Raw genomic sequence first — 17871 nt, 5'->3', positions numbered from 1 at the left:
ACATAAGACATTTTTAACCTGAGAAAAGCATACAGATTTTATTTAATATTTTGTTCCACAGGCAGTCTTCATAGGAAAAATGAGGACTAAAGAAGTGGTTAGGATCCAGAACTTGTACACTTTTTAAACAAAAATATGATAAATCCTGGGGCTGTGACAAAAGATAAATGGTGGGAGAAGATTAGGAAACATAAGGGACCCAGTGGGGGATAAGGCTTATGTTACTGGGTTTGCCCAGATCCCTGTCTCTAGTGATTAAAATATTCTGTTCCCCCTGGTACAAAAGGGGTCCATCCTCATGGGCAAGTTCATGTGCTGTTTTCAGGAAGAAAGAGGTCAGAAAGCCCCTACTATAACTGTGGCATCTCAGGTGACTTGGCCCAGAGGGATCAAGATGCCAACTCGGGGCTTCAGGGAGTAGGGGAGTCGTGTTCTGAATGCCTTGTGGAGATCCAGGGACCACAGTCTAGAGACCAGCACGTGAGCCGGGAGTGGTGCGTGTCACTTGGAGGCCAGCCCAGTGATTACCCAGAGTGCCAAAGACCAGGCTGAAAAGGATGAGGTGGACGATCTGGAGCCCAGACAGGTGGGGGAGTGAGTTCATGCTCACCCCCAAGCCCTACGTCATGGCCCCAGCAGGGAACCCTCCTGATGGGTGCCACAGCCTGGGCCCAGCCAAGGCAGAAGCTGAATGTTTGCTGGGTGCATGTCACCGAGTTCAGTGTTTGAACAAGAAAGATGCTGTCTGGAGGACTGGGACTTAGTGAGACTCCCTCCACTTAACAACAGCAGGTGTCCTAAGGGGCTTGGACCCCCCATCCTGCTCCATGGTGACATGACATCGACATCCTCTCCAAAACGTCACCACAGAGATGAGGCAGAACCCTCCTGCCTGGATACTCTCATAAAATCCCCAAATGGACATCCCTACCCTGAACTGTGATGCAGACATTCACATGCAGTTCATATGCAGACTTTTTTCCCCCCAAATTGTAAGAAAAATAAAACAAATGTCTTTATTTAAAAAATTATATATATATATATATGTATATATGGCCCCCAAAAATGTCCACACCCTGACCCCCAGAACCTATGGGTATGTTAGGAAAGGAGAATTCAGGCTGCAAATGAAATTGCATTTAACAGCTGACTTTAGAATGAAAAGATTAGTCTGGATAATGTGGGTGCACCCAGAGAAGGGGCAGCACCGCTAAAGATGGAGGGGGCGGGATGAGCCAGGGAGAACAGCGGCCTCTGGAAGCTGGACAAGATGGGAACAGACCCCCATCCAGGCCTCCTGAAGGGGCATAACTCTGCCACACCTTGACTTTAAGCCAGGGAAACTGGCTGCAGACTCCTGACTCTAGGTTGGAAGATAACTGGTGTCCTTATAAGACCCTGTTTGTAATGTGTCAGAGGCGATGGGAGACTACTGTCAATTACAAATCGACACTTGCCAAGAGCATTGCCAATGACTGAACAACAAAGGCATTTGCCATCTGCCTCTACAGAGACTGAGCACCGTGCTGCTATAGCTGTTGACCTTCAAAAACCCCTCAGGGAGTTCAGGGTGGAATGAGGCACTCTGTGTTCCAGGGAATCTGGTGGGACAGGTCTTTAGATGGATGTTTTTAGAAACAGATTTTATGATCTTAGTCCTTGCATCTCCTCATATCTAGAGAAGCACTGAATTTCTTCATGGTGACATCAGATCCTCATGACTAGCAAAAAAAAAAAAAAACCTTTTGTAAAATGGTTGCTTAATGGTATTGAACTCCCCTTTCACCAAAACCTTATATATTGACCTTCCTCCACTCCTGCTTTGGAGCAATCTCTCAGAGCTGTCTGAAGTGCTGCCTCCCAGGCTGCAGTCCTCATTCTGCCTTAAATAAAACTGAACTCACAGCTCTCAAGTTGGCACCTTTTTAAGTCAACACTAACAAACATACATGACATCCACTCCATTTGGGGAAAACTCATTCCAGATTTCTGCTTAAGGGTGTAAGAATTCTTCTGTTTACTCTTCTCTGTCTTTAATAAAAAAAAACAAAAACAAAAAAAACTATACTCTCATTTCAAAATTTTCATCCAGCGTTTTTCGTTAAATGTCACATAGTAAGAAGTTTCCAGTGACATTAAAAATTCTCGAGATTATAAACAGCATCAGTTCTTTGGCACTCAGCTTTCTCTATGGTCCGACTCTCACATCCATACATGACCACTGAAAAAAATCATAGCTTTGACTAGATGCACCTTTGTTGGCGAACTAATGTCTCTGTTTTTTAATATGTTGTCTGGCTTTTCTTCCAAGGAGCAAGTGTCTTCTAAATTCATGGCCGCAGTCACCATCTGCAGTGATTTTAGGACCCAAGAAAATAAAGTCTGTCACTGTTTCCATTGTTTCCCCATCTATTTATCATGAAGTGATGGGACCGGATGCCATGATCTTTGTTTTTTGAATGCTGAGTTTTAAGCCAGCTTTTTCAGTCTCCTCTTTCACTTTCATCAAGAGGCTCTTAAGTTCTTCTTCACTTTCTGCCATAAGGGTAGTGTCATCTGCATATCTGAGGTTATTGATATTTCTCTCAAGAATCTTGATTCCAGTTTGTGCTTCATCCAGCCCAGTATTTCTCATGATGTACTCTGCATATAAGTTAAATAAGCAGGGTGACAATGTACAGCCTTGATGTATTCTTTCCCAATTTGGAAACAGTCTATTGTTCCATTTCCATTCCTAACTGTTGCTTCTTGACCTGAATACAGATTTCTCAGTAGACAGGTAAGGTGGTCTGGTATTCCCATCTCTTTCAGAATTTTCTACAGTTTGTTGTGATCCACACAGTCAAAGGCGTTGGCATAGTCAATAAAGCAGAAGGAGATGTTTTTCTGGAACTCTCTTGCTTTTTCAATGATCCATCGATGTTGGCAATTTGATCTCTGGTTACTCTGCCTTTTCTAAATCCAGCTTCAACATCTGGAAGTTCTCAGTTCATGCGCAGTTGAAGCCTGGCTTGGAGAATTTTGAGAATTGCTTTGCTAGCATGGGAGATGAGTAAAAATTGTGCAGTAGTTTGAACATTCTTTGGCATTGCCTTTCTTTGGGATTGGAATGAAAACTGACCTTTTCCAGTCCTGTGGCCACTGCTGAGTTTTCCAAATTTGCTGGCATACTGAGTGCAGCACTTTCACAGCATCATCTTTTAGGATTTGAAATAGCTCAACTGGAATTCCATCACCTCCACTAGCTTTGTTGGTAGTGATGCTTCCTAAGGCCCACTTGACTTTGTATTCCAGGATGTCTGGCTCTAGGTGAGTGATCACACCATCGTGGTTATATGGGTCATGAAGATCTTTTTTGTAGTTTTTCCGTGTATTCTTGCCACCTCTTCTTAATATTTTCTGCTTCTGTTAGGTCCTCGCTGCTTCTCTCCTTTATTGAGCCCATCTTTGCAAGAAATGTTCCCTTGGTTTTCCTCTATTTCTTTGCATTGGTCACTGAGGAAGGCTTTCTTATCTCTCCTTGCTATTCTTTGGAACTCTTCATTCAGATGAATATATCTTTCCTTTTCTCTTTTGCCTTTCACTTCTCTTCTTTTCTCAGCTATTTGTAAGTCCTCTTCAGACAACCATTTTGCCTTTTTGCATTCTCCCCCCCCCCCCTCCCCCAACCCTTGGGGAAAGTCTTGATCACTGTCTCCTGTACAATGTCATGAACCTCTGTCCATAGGTCTTCAGGCATTCTGTCTATCAGATCTAATCCCTTGAATCTATGTCACTTCTCCTGTATAATTGTAAGGGGTTTACAATTTAAGTCATACATGATTGGTCTAGTGGTTTTCCCTAATTCTTCAATTTAAGTCTGAATTTTGCGATAAGGAGTTCATGATCTGAGCCACAGTCAGCTCCCAGTCTTGTTGCTGACTATATAGAGCTTCTCCATCTTTGGCTGCAAAGAATAAAATCAATCTGATTTCTGTATTGACCATCTGGTGATGTCCATGTGTAGAGTCATCTCTTGTATTGTTGGACAAGGGTGTTTGCTATGACTGATGTGTTCTCTTGGCAAAACTCTGTTAGCCTTTGCCCTGCTTCATTTTGTACTCCAAAGCCAAGCTTGCCTGTTATTCCAGGTATCTCTTAACTTCCTACTTTTGCATTCCAGTCCCCTATGATGAAAAGGACCTCTTTTGGGGGTGTGAGTTCTAGAAGGTCTTGTAGTTCTTCACAGAGCCATTCAACTTCAGCTTCTTCAGCATTAGTGATTGGGGCATAGACTTGATTTACTGTGATGTTGAATGGTTTGCCTTGGAGATGAACAGAGATCATTCTGTCATTTTTGAGATTGTACCCAAGAACTGCATTTTGTACTCTTCTGTCAACTATGGGGGGCTACTCCATTTCTTCTAAGGGATTCTTGCCCACAGTAGAAGATATAATGGTCATCTGAATTAAATTCACCCACTCCTGTCCATTTTAGTTCAGATTCCTAAAATGTTGATGTTCACTGTTGCCATCTCCTGTTTGACCAGTTCCAATTTACCTTGATTCATGGACCTAACATTCCAGGTTCCTATGCAATATTGTTCTTAGAGCATCCAACTTTATTTCCATCACCAGTCATATCCACAACTTTTTGTTGTTTTCACTTTGGCTCCATGTCTTCATTCTTTCTGGAGTTATTTCTCCACTCTTCTCCAGTAGCATATTGGGCGCCTACCAACTTGGGGAGTTCCTCTTTCAGTGTCAAATCTTTTTGCCTTTTCTTGCTGTTCATGGGGTTCTCAAGGCAAGAATACTGAAGTGGTTTGCCATTCCCTTCTCCAGTGGACCATTTTTTGTCAGAACTCTCCACTATGACCTTTCTGTCTTGAGTGGCCCTACACATCATGGCTCATAGTTTCATTGAGTTAGACAAGGCTGTGGTCCCTGTGATCAGTTTGATTGAAGCGACTGAAAAGTTGTTCTTTTTTTTTTTTTTTTTTGAAAAGTTGTTCTTGAAACATGAAAAGGTGCTGGGATTCTTGGCCTCTGGAGGAGAAGAATTCAATCCGGGGCCAGAGACCAGGCTTGATCACTCAGAGCTTTTGTGTAATAAAGTTTTATTAAAGTATAAAGGAGATAGAGAAAGTTTCTGACATAGGCATCAGAAGGGGGCAGAAAGAGTACCCCGCTGCTAGTCTTCAGCTGGATGTTATATAGTCACTTGCAGTTTGCTAATGAAAGAAAGGAATGTCTTAAAAACTCAGAATGGCATCAGGCCCCTCATCCATAAGATGTATTTTGGGGTAATCTTGGCACCAGACGAGTCATCCCAGGCCATAAAAAGACTGACTTGAATCTTGTAGAAGGGCAGATTACCATACAAATAGTTTCATTTACATAGATTAGGGGAACAATGTCTGCCTATAACATAATGGTTTGTCAAGTAGGTTCTGAGCCATTAGGCAGAACTGACTTGAAGACAGAGTCTGGGGTAAATGCATAGCACATTAACATAGCTTAAGACAAATATTTCCATAAGAAAAATGCATTGGTTAACTCAAGGTTTGAGAATAGTTAACTTCAGGTGAAACCAGGTGTCATTATGGCAACACAGTATTTTAAGAGAAACCTTTTAAATTTGTATAGAGAAGGAAAATCCCATGGACGGAGGGCCTGGTGGGCTGTAGTCCATGGGGTCGCTAAGAGTTGGACAGGACTGAGCGACTTCACTTTCACTTTTCACTTTCATGCATTGGAGAAGGAAATGGCAACCCACTCCAGGGTTCTTGCCTGGAGAATCCCAGGGACGGGGTAGCCTCATGGGCTGCCGTCTGTGGGGTCGCACAGAGTCAGACATGACTGAAGCGACTTAGCAGCAGCAGCAGAGAAGGAAAAAATATCGCTAGTTTGTTTCCTCCTGCTGCTTAAGAGAGATAAAAATGTCTGACACTTGCAGCCTATTTCCTCCGTTTGGAGACCCCTGGCCTTCCTGCCTGTTACCCTGTCATGACATAGCATAGCTCATAGCTGATAAAAAGGGCTTTAGGGAAGACAGAGTCGGGTATTCATTCTGCAAACTGAACGAATGTCTTTGCTTAAAATGAGTGGATCTAAGACTGGAGAAACATACATCACATCTGAAATGTGGTGCATGGCAGGAGGTTAAGGCAAGCACAGTGACAGAACCGCACCCCTTCCATCCTTTCCTGCAGAGTAAGTTGACAGCAGCATTTGAAATCACGGCTCACATAGTGGAAGCTCACTAGTGATTCTGAAACAGGAGGCATGTGGGCAGGGCACAACCTGACAGTTCCAAGGCTGGCCATCAAAGACAGAAAGTGGGTGGTGGCCGAGTTCCTGGAAATCTCCACCCCTTCCCCCAAATATCTGGAATAATCCTCCCACTCATTGTTCTTCAGTTGGTCAGTCGTGTCTGACTCTTTTTGACCCCATGGACTGCAACACTCCAGGTCTCCCTATCCTTCACTGTCTCCCTGAGTTGGGTCAAACTCATGTCCATTGAGTCCGTGGTGCCCTCTAACCATCTCATTCTGTCACCCCCTTCTCCCCCTGCCTTCATCTTTCCCAACATCAGGGTCTTTTCCAATGAGTTGGGTCTTCACATCAGGTGGCCAAAGTATTGGAGCTTCAGCTTTAGCCTCAGTCCTTCCAATGAATATTCAGGACTGATTTCCTTTAGGATTGACTAGTTGGATCTCCTTGCAGTCCAAGGGACTCTCAAGAGTCTTCTCCAACACCACAGTTCAAAAGCATCAATTCTTTGGTGCTCAGCTTTCTTTATAGTCCAACTCTCACATCCATACATGACTACTGGAAAAACCATAGTTTTAACTATACAGACCTTTGTCAGCAAAGTGATATCTCTGCTTTTTAATACACTGTCTAGGTTTCTCATAGCTACATTTTGTGGCTGCAGTCACCATCCTCAGTGTATTTGGAGCCCAAGAAAATAGTCTGTCACTGTTTCCAGTGAGGTGGCTAGAAGGGCTCCCTCTGGACTGAGGTCCCTGGCTTGTCCTCAGGGCAGCAGTCAGTGATGATCCAATCCCAGCCACTTGGTCAACTGTTCTAGGAGGTTGTTGAGCTTTCTGGACTGGTTGCAGGAAACAGAGCCTGACGTCCTACACGTGTGACCTCAGCAGGCTGGTTCCTGGGCTGTCACTGCAGAGGAGGGACTCCCCCCTGGCCTGGCTACTGCAGGCTGTGGGCCAGGCTCCTCCTTTGTATATGTTTTGGCCATTGTTCCTTTAAAAACTGTAGCCCTGGGATTTCCCTGGTGGTCCAGTGATTAAGAATCTGTCTTCCAATGCGGGGGACATGGGTTCAATCCCTGATGAAGAAATGAAGATCCCATGTGCTATGGGGCATCTAGAGAGCCCACACACCACAAAAAATGCTTTTGAGTGCTGCAACTAAGATCCAGTGCAGGCAAACAAACTGCTCAGAGTTCTTATAAAAAAAGATTAAACAAAGACTATAGCCCCCATCCAGTTATCTGTGGTCAACTGCAACTTGAAAATATTAAATGGAAAATTCCAGAAGTAAGCACTTCATAAGTTTTAAATTGTGTGGCATCTGAGCACAGAGATGAAACTGAAAGATTATTGCTATAAGACATGAAAGATGCCCAGATGCTTGGCCTCAGGAGGAGAGGAATTCGATCTGGGGCCAGTGACGAGGCTTGATCTCTCAGAGCTTTTGTGTAACAAAGTTTTATCAAAGTATAAAAGAGAGAGCAAAGCTTCTGATACAGACATCAAAAGGGGACAGAAAGAATGCCCCCTTGCTAGTTTTTAGCAAGAAGTTATGTACCTATTAGCAATCTGCTAATTAGAGAAAGGAAGTGTCTCACTCAGAGAGTGGCACCAGGCCCTTCACCCACAACCTGCATTTTGAGATAGCACTGGCACAAGGTGAGTTATCCTGGGCCATAAAACAATTGACATGAATCTTGAAGAAAGGCAGATTTTCAAGCAAATACACAGTCTCATTAACATAGCTTAAGAGAACATTTCTGAGTAAAACATACTGGTTTGCTGAGCCATTATTGGTTCTGAGTCTTCTGTGGAACCCGCTTGAAGAAAGACAGAGTCTAGGGTAAATACATAGTTCATTAACATAGCTTAAGAAAAACATTTCCATTTAAAAATGCATTGGTTAGCTCAGGGTTTGAGAAAAGTTAAGTTTAGGTGAAGCCAGGTATTGTCATGGCAGCACAGAATTTTAAAAGAAATCTCCTTTTAATTCTGTACAGAGAAGGGCAAAAAATGTCTGACACTTGTAGTCTATTACCTCCGCTTGAGGTTCTCTAGCCTTCCTGCCTGTTAGCCCTCTCAAAACCTTGCTTTGTCCCACCCAGGGTGTGGATTGGCCCTTGCCCAGAGTGTCCCGTTCATCCATCACCAGTAGCCATCTTGGTTATCAGATTGGTGGCTGAGGTGTCACAGCCTGTGTTCCAGTGGCTCTGATTTTACTTAATGGCCCCACAGCCCAGGAGGAGCCATGCTGGGGATCCATCAGACTGTGCCTGGCTTGTAAAGTGAACTTTGTCCTGGGGTGGGTGGACAGAAGTCACGTTGTGTATGTAGGATCCAGTGCTCTTCCACTGCGGATTCTGGAACACACCGCTGAGGACACTGAGGGATGACTGTGTCTATTAAGAACCTGACCCTTAAAGGCTGACTTTTCAATTGGTGGCACTGCATCATGTTTCAGTGGGGGCCACACGAATTCCCACTTCCAATCCCATATTCATGGAGTCTAACATGGGTACAATTTTTTTTCAGAATAATATTTATGCTCTTATCTCCTCAGTGGAACAAGATTCTGAGATTGCTTCCCCTAAGGGCCACTCTACTGGGTAAGAAGAGAAAGTAAATTTCCCTTCCAGTTAAAGAGATACAAGTTGGTAGAAAGGGTTCTGTTCTACAAAGAGCTCACAGAGGTAGTCAATATTTACTAGATTTAAAAGGCACTGAGAAAGTTTTACTGATGTCCTGGGAGAAAAAGAGTTAATTGACTCACAGAAAGTACAGCCCAGAACAGGCAGACCACTTGGCTGGCACTATTTATATGTAATTTTAAAGCAATTTTTAATCAGAGGCAGTAGCTCCTGTGCCCTGTCTGTCTGTCTCCCTCTCTCCTCTTTCTGGTTTCTGCCCTCATTTTCCTCGGTCATCCTGCAGGATAGCCTTCAGAGCTGCACCCGTGCTCCCACCTTCTGGGTAGATTAGCCAGAGGCTCCAAATGATGAGCTCAACCATTAGCCATGATTTCAATTTGATGCCCACAGATTTTAAAGCAGGCAGGAATTATTTTTGTGGCAGCATTCTTGGCCCGACAAGGAATGAAAAAAAAAATGTCACTTTTGTCACAATTGTATACTGAACGTGACTAGAGGAAGATGAGCATCAAGTATGATTAAGAACATGTGTTAGAAAGAATTCTTGATTTTTACAGGAGGAAAGTGTTAGGTAGTTAGAATAGGAAAAAGGAGTCCAGAATCGCGGTGGCTAAAAGACAAAGAAGGGAAAAGCCTGCGAAAATAGAACAAAAGAAGGTCCAAGAACTGGAATGAGGACCTCAGGTAGAACAAACAGCCCTCCTGGCTAGCCCAATTTACACAGGGCAGGTTCAGAAGGAGGGGAAAACATGTAAAAAGAGGGGCCAAAATTGAGCTTTGGCTTCTCTTCTCTCGGAGTCTTTAGGGTTGGCCTATCCTAAGGCCTCGAGGATGAATTTTCCTTTGATTGCCAATAAAACTGAGCTGTAACACTGGTCCGTCTGTTGCTTCAAATTTTTGCTGCAGTGAGACAGAACCAAGGAAATTATACACTCTCCTGACAAAAGGAAGCAGGAAAACAATGTTTGACCTTTTGCAGGTAAAAGTCACCTGCCACGGTAAGAGAAACATTTGGGGGTGATACAGAAGACATTCCTACTGGAAAATAAAACAAACCAGTCTTCACAGGATGCTTTAACATGTTCATCTCTGCTTCTTGTCCTGTAAATATGCCCGTTTCTTTCAGAGAAGAGATCACCGAGCCCACTCAGTCATGTCTAAATTCCCCCCAAGTTCTCTCTTATCTTTAAACAAGTTGCCAGAGCCCAGATGTTTTACACAGACCCTGAGACCCCAGCCTGTGCTGAGGTCAGTGTTCATTCAGGAAACGGGGGCTGAGGGAGGCCTGTGAGCAGCACCCAGTTGCCCTCAGATGAAGAGACAGCCAGCCTGCGAGGACCCCCAGCCCCTGCTCCCAGGCAAAGGCTTTTCTGTGTGTGGGCAGTGAAAGCTCGTCTTCCTCCTCTTCTCTTCCTCCTGTGTCTCTTCTAGAGCGTTTTGTCTGCAGATTCTCGGCCACAAGGAGTGCAGTAATAATTGCACTTCCTTCAGTGGGAAGCTTACCACCCGACCCCTCCTTGGACAGAATTGTCCCAGTTCCCTGAGGAAGGAAGGAGCCACCTGGACACCTGCTGGGAGAGTGTGTGTGTGGAGAGGGGGCGTCTCAGTGCCTGGGGGTGGGGGGGTGCATTACTCTCACCAGGTAGATTCTACTTTATACCATTTACACCTCGGAACCCTTGCAATTCCTCTATTTTTCTAAGCATCTTCTAATGTTGCCACTTTGGGAGCAGCAGGAGCAGTTTCCAGCCCAGGCCATCGTGGCCACGGCTGGAGGTCCCACACTGCCTTCTTCCTGAGGCTCCTGGTGCATCCTGGGAAGTTTCCACCTTTTTTTTGAGAATTCCTTCTTTCATTTTCCCTCACATATGTGAGCCAAACAGCTAAACATACTTGGTTTTAATCATTTTATCAGAAATGAAGGTGCTTTACCCTGATTCCAGAAGTTGGTGTTTAGTGTCCCCGCCTGTCCCTCCCTTCAGGCTCCCGTGTGGACCGTCCATCTGGTGCGGAGTTCCTGGGGAGCACCTGTGTGTCCCTCTTCCAGGCCAGGACTGTCCCCCTTCACTGCTGCTACTCTTACCTTTTATTATTTTATTGGCTTGTGTGGCATTGCCCCTCCACACCCACCCACACACACACACACACACAGGACATGATGAGTTCTGAGCCTGTGGAAAGCGTATTTGTATCTCTGAGTAAAATCTTCCTGTAAAATCTACAGGAAGAATTTTGAAACGTTTAAAAAAAATTATCTGAATTTCAGACTTCGTGTGAAACGTTAGGGTTTTTTAAAAGTTTTCAAATGGTTTGGTTCAAAACCAGAATGAATAAGACATTTCTCTGGATCATGAATTTGACTCCTGAACAACATCCCCTGTGGAGGCCGTAGGCTCTGCGGGCTGGGTTTGGTCAGCCCTCCCCCTCGATTCCCTCCCCCACCATCAATTCCCCAGGGAACATTCCAGCCTGTTTTCCCTTCAGGTCACAGGAAGCAGGGCTCTTTGATCTATAACAGGATTGTGGTAGTTTCATAAACTGATGGGTGGATTTTTTTACTGACAAAGGGAATGTTTAGAATAACAGCTGCAAATCCACTAGATCTTACTTTTCTGTGAGCACAGGAGTTATGTGGGAACACAGCCACTGTTCAGCTCTCTGATGTCAAAGAACCTGAAGTTGGGGCTTCACCTGGGGGCCTGACCCCTTACTCCCCTAAGCTGTACACCTGTCACAGCCATGCACTGCCATGACTGACACCAGGCTTCCACAGAAAACCTTCTGCTCCGACACTGGGCTTGAATGTTTCCCCAGGACAGACTCGGTACAAATACCCATCAGTAAATGCCCAGTGTCCAGCCTGTCTGAGCAGAGAACGAGCCTGCTGTGGAGTCTGACACAGCCCTAGGACTCTCTTTGTCCCAAGGAACACGAAATCTGGGGGTGACATTCTTAAGAAGAAGGCTGTCTCTCTCCCCATGTTTTGTCACTAGGGTGCTGGCATCTCCTGGGCCCTCTCTATGGTTGGAGGGCCGGGGCTGACCTTGCAGAGGAAATGTGAGGGCACCCCCTCACATTTCGCTCCTTCTGCAAGTTTGAAGGCCCCTCACCACAAAGTCCACCTGAGGGTGCTGATCTGATGCGGCCAAAGCCCTTGCATAAAGCGGCCACTCAGAGGAGAATGAAATGGTCAGAATGGCCAGTGGTCACTCGTGGTGGGGGGATAAGTCCTGTGCATCACCCAGGAAGGGTGATCAGGAGCAAAGCTGGACTCTGAGCACAGTGAGGGGACAGTCGACTACCACCGTGACCTCAGGCAGTGGTCTCTGCTCCAGTCAAGCCTGAGACAGGGAGCTCTTGTCATTTCAGAAGGAGAGAGCGAGTGCCGTGTGCACTGATACAGCCAGATCAGGTGCAAAAACCCTAACCACAGCCTGCAGTAACCAGCCCAGGAAACCAGCCTGCCCTTTGCAACCACCAGTTTAGAAACCAGCCCCTCACCTGTGCTCACCTGCCCAGAGACTAGCCCCTCATCTGTGCTCAGCTGCTTACCTTCCCAGAACTGTATTGAATGCCACCTAAAAGACCCAGCAAGCCTGAAGCCCCTTCTGGACACCCCAAGGATGGACAGACAGGGACCCGGGGCATGGGGAAGTGGCCATGGCCATGCTCTGCCCCTGCTGGGCTCTGCAAACAGTCTGTCCTGGTACAGAAGGAGGCTTTTCTGGGCATCATGGGGACCTGTGCCCCCAGGCAGCTAATATGGTATGGGAGCATCTCGTCCTGAGGCTGTGGGAGGTTCAGAGACCCTGGCTGGTCCCCCAACTCCAGGGGCCCCACGTGGCCACTGGCTACAGGACAGGCCCCTCATGTGTCCTCAGCAGAAAGGAGAGGAGGTGGGGGGGGGGTGGTGCAGGAACCTGCTGGTCTGGACGGAATGTCCCCCAAGTGCACCCTCTGTGTGGGTGTTTGGAGGGGCCCTCAGAGCTGCTGAGGGTTGGATGAGGTCATGATGGGGGTCTGCAGTGGGATCGGTGACCTGTAAGGAGAGGAAGAGGTCACTGAGGAACAGCAAGAGGGCCCGTCCTTGGGCCAGGAAGAGGCCTCCCCAGGGACCCCAGCCTCTGTATTCATGAGCAGCCTAGCAGGTTCCAGCAGGCCAAAGCTCACGGAGCATGTGGCCCTGAGGGCACTGCAGCCTCACGTTTCTCCTCACTCTTGCCTCCTCCTTCGTGTCTGTGCTTCCCCACCTTGCTTCTTGATGACATTATCGAATGGTTTATCTACTTTATTTTCCAAAGAATTATTTGTCACTCCCTCTCCCTCTCATGAAACTCTGCTTTTATCTTCAGTAATCATTTCCCTCCAGGTTACTTTTTATACTTTCCCCAGCTTTTTGAGTCACAAGCTTAATTAATTTATTTTACAGTTATTCCTGTTTATTATTACAAGTGTTTCAAACTATGAATTTTCTCTTTCAGCTGGATCTTTTGTTGACCTCAAATTTATTCTGAACTAATATGAAAGCAGAAATGCCTGTCACTACATGCAATTTCTGTTACAAAGGGAACACAGGAGGGAAAATGATAAGTCACAGTGCAAACAGTGTGAGCAGGGGACCTATTGCTGTGGGAGCCGGGCAGGGACCGTGTGGGGATGTGTACTGCTCTCTCCTCTAGAAATTGTTTTTCCAATTATGAAAATCTTTTTAAAAAGTTCAGTATAGTACTGACACAGGAACATTTTCACAGATGAATGGAACAGGTAGAGTTTAAACAGTGACCCAGATAAATGATGCAGGAGACGTAGCGGGTCATTTAGTCTGTGCGTGCAGAAAATGATCGAGTGGGTAAAAACAGAGTTAGTGTCTCATCAAAGCCTTGGTGCAGAGGTAGACTCCAGACAGAATCATTCTCCAATGCTAGAGAAGAAAGCAGGACAATCACAGTAAGGATTTTAGTAGCCAGGGAGAGATTTTTAAACAAGGATCTCAAAACACAATTCATAAAGTTAAAAGATAGACTCTTATGTCAATCTTAGTGAAGTTTACCATAGAGTTCATAAACCCACGCCATGCATATCTCATACAACCAGGATTATATTGGGGCTTCCCTGGTGGCTCAGTTGGTAAAGAATCCACCTGCAATGCAGGAGACCCGGGTTTGACCTCTGGATCAGGAAGAACCCCTGGAGAAGGAAATGGCAACCTGCCCCAATATTCTTGCCTGGGAAATCCCACAGAGGAACCTGGTGGCCTATAGTCCATGGGGTTGCAAAGAGTTGGACACGACTTAGCAACTAAACCAGTTCCACCAGGATTATATTCCATTAAAATATATAAAGAGCTTCCTCAAATCATCCAGAAAAAGACAAAAAAATCCAACAGAAAATTTGCAAATGACTTGGAATAGCATTTGTGGTGGGCAGAACAAGGACATCTTCTCCCTCAAAGATGTCCAAGTTCTGAGTCCAGAATTTCCAGATGAGGCCTCCTCATTGACCAGAGGAGCTGTGTAGGTTTGACTCTACTGGGCTGTCTGGGTGAGTCCACCTAACAGGGAGGCAGGGCCACAATGGAGCTGGGAGGACGGGAACAGGTAGGGACAGTCAGGGCCAGGCCTGGGAACATGGAGCTCCTGAGGCTGAAGAAGCCAGAGATGCTGATCTCCCAGAACCCCCAGAGGAACCCAACCTGACTGACCCAGTCCTAGGTGCCGTCCTCAGACCTGCAGCAGAATAAGAGTGCAGTGATGGGGGAACTTGTCGACGTGGCCACAGGAAACCAATCCCCAGTGCATAGAAGAGGGAGCATGGACGCTCCATGTACATATTTCCCGAGTCCCTGGAGACAAAGAGCAACACAGCACTGAGTAGCAACCAGAAGACCCACATCGGTTCTGAACACCCTGGGAAGGTACCCGTGGGATGCTGGTGACCACAGTGGGGCTGGCAGAGTCGTGGGCAGTGACCACAGGGTGTCAGCCCAGGAGCATGCAGGGACCTGCATCCCCGCAGGTGGGACATGCTGAAGGGGACTGAGGCGTTGATACAGCATGTGGACAGATGTCTCAGACATGGTGGAGACAAGAAAGCATCACAGAAGAGCAGCATCAGTAGGATCCTTCCTGCCATTCATAAATTAACACATACCTGCACACCAGAGAATCACGTGACAAACCCTGAGGTGTGCTCTGGATGCCAGTAACAGGGCAGCTGGAGATCCCCGCACTTGGGAGCTCACGCTCCACACACACATCCAAGGATGGATTTCAAGGCCTTGGCCGTGGAGCCGTGAGGAGCAGAGATGGACAGGGGCCCAAGTGAAGGGGACCGATCAGTTAACAAGGGTGGGGAGAAGCTGGGGCCAGGGTGGAAATGTTGTGCGCAGCTGTCTGCTCTGGGGACTGAGTGAACACAAAAGACACACAGCCAGAGCCTCAGGGAGCCCCAGGCTTCCAGGTGTCGGGGCATGGTGCTCTTGCCCCTGCATGGCCTTGCCTGTACACCGATTGCCTGCAGGCTGACTCTGTCTCCACACACAACCAAACAGCCCTGGTATTTATTTCAAGCCATGACCACCGGCTTCCAGGATTTCAGGGTGGAAACACCTGAATTTCTCCAGGTCTGGGTGCGTCCATCAGCTTGGTCCAATGCTGGAGTCTACATGATGTTACCCACTGATCTGAGGTGAACGCCTGCATGGTGTGAGACAAGCACACGCTGGGTGTGTCCCTGACTCGCACACAACCTGCCTGTGGTCCCTACAGCCCGTAAAGTCCATGGGCGCCACTTGCCGGTGGCCTGAACAGAAGCAGCCACCTGAAGCAGACGCAGAAACCATGCGAGTGATGGGAAGGAGCCACATTTCAAAAGACTGTGGGTCTGAAGTTGTTTTCTCATGGCTCACTCATCACACCCACCTCTTTATTGGCTCCTGTATCCTTAACCTTGACTCTTGTTTGGACAAGAAGAATATTCATTTTTACTTCAATCTTTTTGAAGAATCAGAAAGTCATAAACTCCAGTCTTGGTGTAGCCTGTGGCTCATCGTTAAAATTTCCCCCTAGATCATATATTTTAAAATGTATAGAGACATTTCATTCTGGAATCAGATGGTGAACTCTCTTTTCATAGTTTATTTCTGTGACAGAACAGAGCTGTCTCCAACTTGAAAATATTTCCAGGACTTCCCTGGTGGTACACTGGATAAGAATCTGCCTGGCCACGCAGGAGGCATGGACTTGATCCCTGGTCCAGGAAGATTCCACAGGCTATGGGGGCAACTAAGCCCATGTACCACAACTATGGAGCCTGTGCACCTAGAGCCCATGCTCTGCATGAACAGAAGCCACCACAATGAGAAGCCTGTGCACAGCAACTACTGAGCTTGTGCTTCAGAGCCCATGCTCTGCTACAAGAGAAGCCACTGCATTGAGAAGCCCGTGCACTGCAGCTAAAGAGTAGCCATCCCCCATTCTTTGCAACTAGAGAAAGCCTGCTTGCAGCAATGCTGCTGCTGCTAAGTCGCTTCAGTCGTGTCCGACTCTGTGCGACCCCATAGACGGCAGCCCACCAGGATCCCCCGTCCCTGGGATTCTCCAGGCAATAACACTGGAGTGGGTTGCCATTTCCTTCTCCAATGCATGAAAGTGAAAAGTGAAAGGGAAGTCGCTCAGTCATGTCCGACTCTAGCGACCCCATGGCCTGCAGCCCACCAGGCTCCTCCATCCATGGGATTTTCCAGGCAAGAGTACTGGAGTGGGGTGCCATTGCCTTCTCCGTGCAGCAATGAATACCCCCCAAATAAAATTAGTTAATTTATTAAAAAAAGAATTAGGACTTGGACACATATTATAAAAACAAACAAGAAAAACAAAACAAAAATTTCTAGAGCATTGGGAAGGAAAGTAAACTTCCAACTTTTTCTAGAAAATGAATAAATATAACATTAGTGACAAAAATCTGAAAAGATTGTTCCAAAGGAAAATATAGATTTTCAACAGCCTGCCTGTGAATGTCAATGCAGAAAAGGTAAGAAAAGTCTAGAAACAAAGTCAGTAGCACATTAGAAATAATGCAAGGTGATTAGCAATGCTAGGATGTGTCTGTAACATTTACCTATTCATATAATCATCACATCAATAATCATAAGAAGAAACTGCATAATCATCTTCAGAGTTGCCACAAAAGTATTTCTAAAAACATTCTTTATGATAACATGGAATAAACTGTAATAGATGGATATTTCCTTACTATTAAGAAATATATTAAGTATAAAATACATTCTCATGCTTAATATGAGAATGCGTGCATGTGTGTTAAGTCACTTCTGACTCTTTGCAACCCCATGGACTATAGCCCACCAGGCTCCTCTGTCCATGGGATTCTCCAGGCAAAAATACTGGAGTGGCCTGCCATGCCCTCCTCCAGGGAATCTTCCTGACCCAGGGATTGAACCTGCGTCTCTTATGTCTCCTGCACTGGCAGGCATGTTTTTCCCACTAGCACCACCTAAGAGGAGAGTACTTTCACTGAAATCAAGAAAAAGCAATCATATCCAGTACTAGCACTGTTGTAGAAGATTATACTGGAGGTAGCAGTCCATGCAGTTTTTAGCTGAATAATATTCCATTTCTGGCTGCACAGCAGTTTATTTATTCGCTCATCTATTAAAGGACATCTTGGTTGCCTCCAAGTTTTGGCAACTATGGATAAAGCTACTTTAAACGTCTGTGTGCAGAGTTTTGTGTGGACATAAGTTATGAATTTTTCTAAGTAAAAACCAGGAAATGTGATTACTGAATGATAGGGTAAGAGTGTGTTTAGTTTTGTAAAAAAACAAACTGTCTTTCATAGTGGATGAACCATTTGCACAAAAGCAATGAACGAGAGGTCCTGTTGCTCTGCATCCTCACCAGCATCTGATGCTGTCAGTGTTTTCAATTTTACCCAGGTTAATAGGTGTG

At 45.9% G+C, this 17871-nt stretch overlaps 1 long non-coding RNA gene across 1 annotated transcript in view; it reads left to right on the top strand.

Annotated features, from left to right (window-relative positions):
* LOC147378945 (uncharacterized) overlaps positions 1-17871 on the top strand; it is a 40972-nt gene that overhangs the window by 12267 nt on the left and 10834 nt on the right. The window lies entirely within an intron of this gene.

This window comes from Bos grunniens, chromosome 1 (assembly GCF_055505025.1).
Source record: "Bos grunniens cultivar Pamir isolate PY7600 chromosome 1, Bosgru_T2T1.0, whole genome shotgun sequence".
Lineage (NCBI taxonomy): Eukaryota > Metazoa > Chordata > Mammalia > Artiodactyla > Bovidae > Bos > Bos grunniens.
The sequence above is the reverse complement of the archived record's forward strand: the minus strand, read 5'-3'. Positions and strand labels throughout refer to the sequence as shown.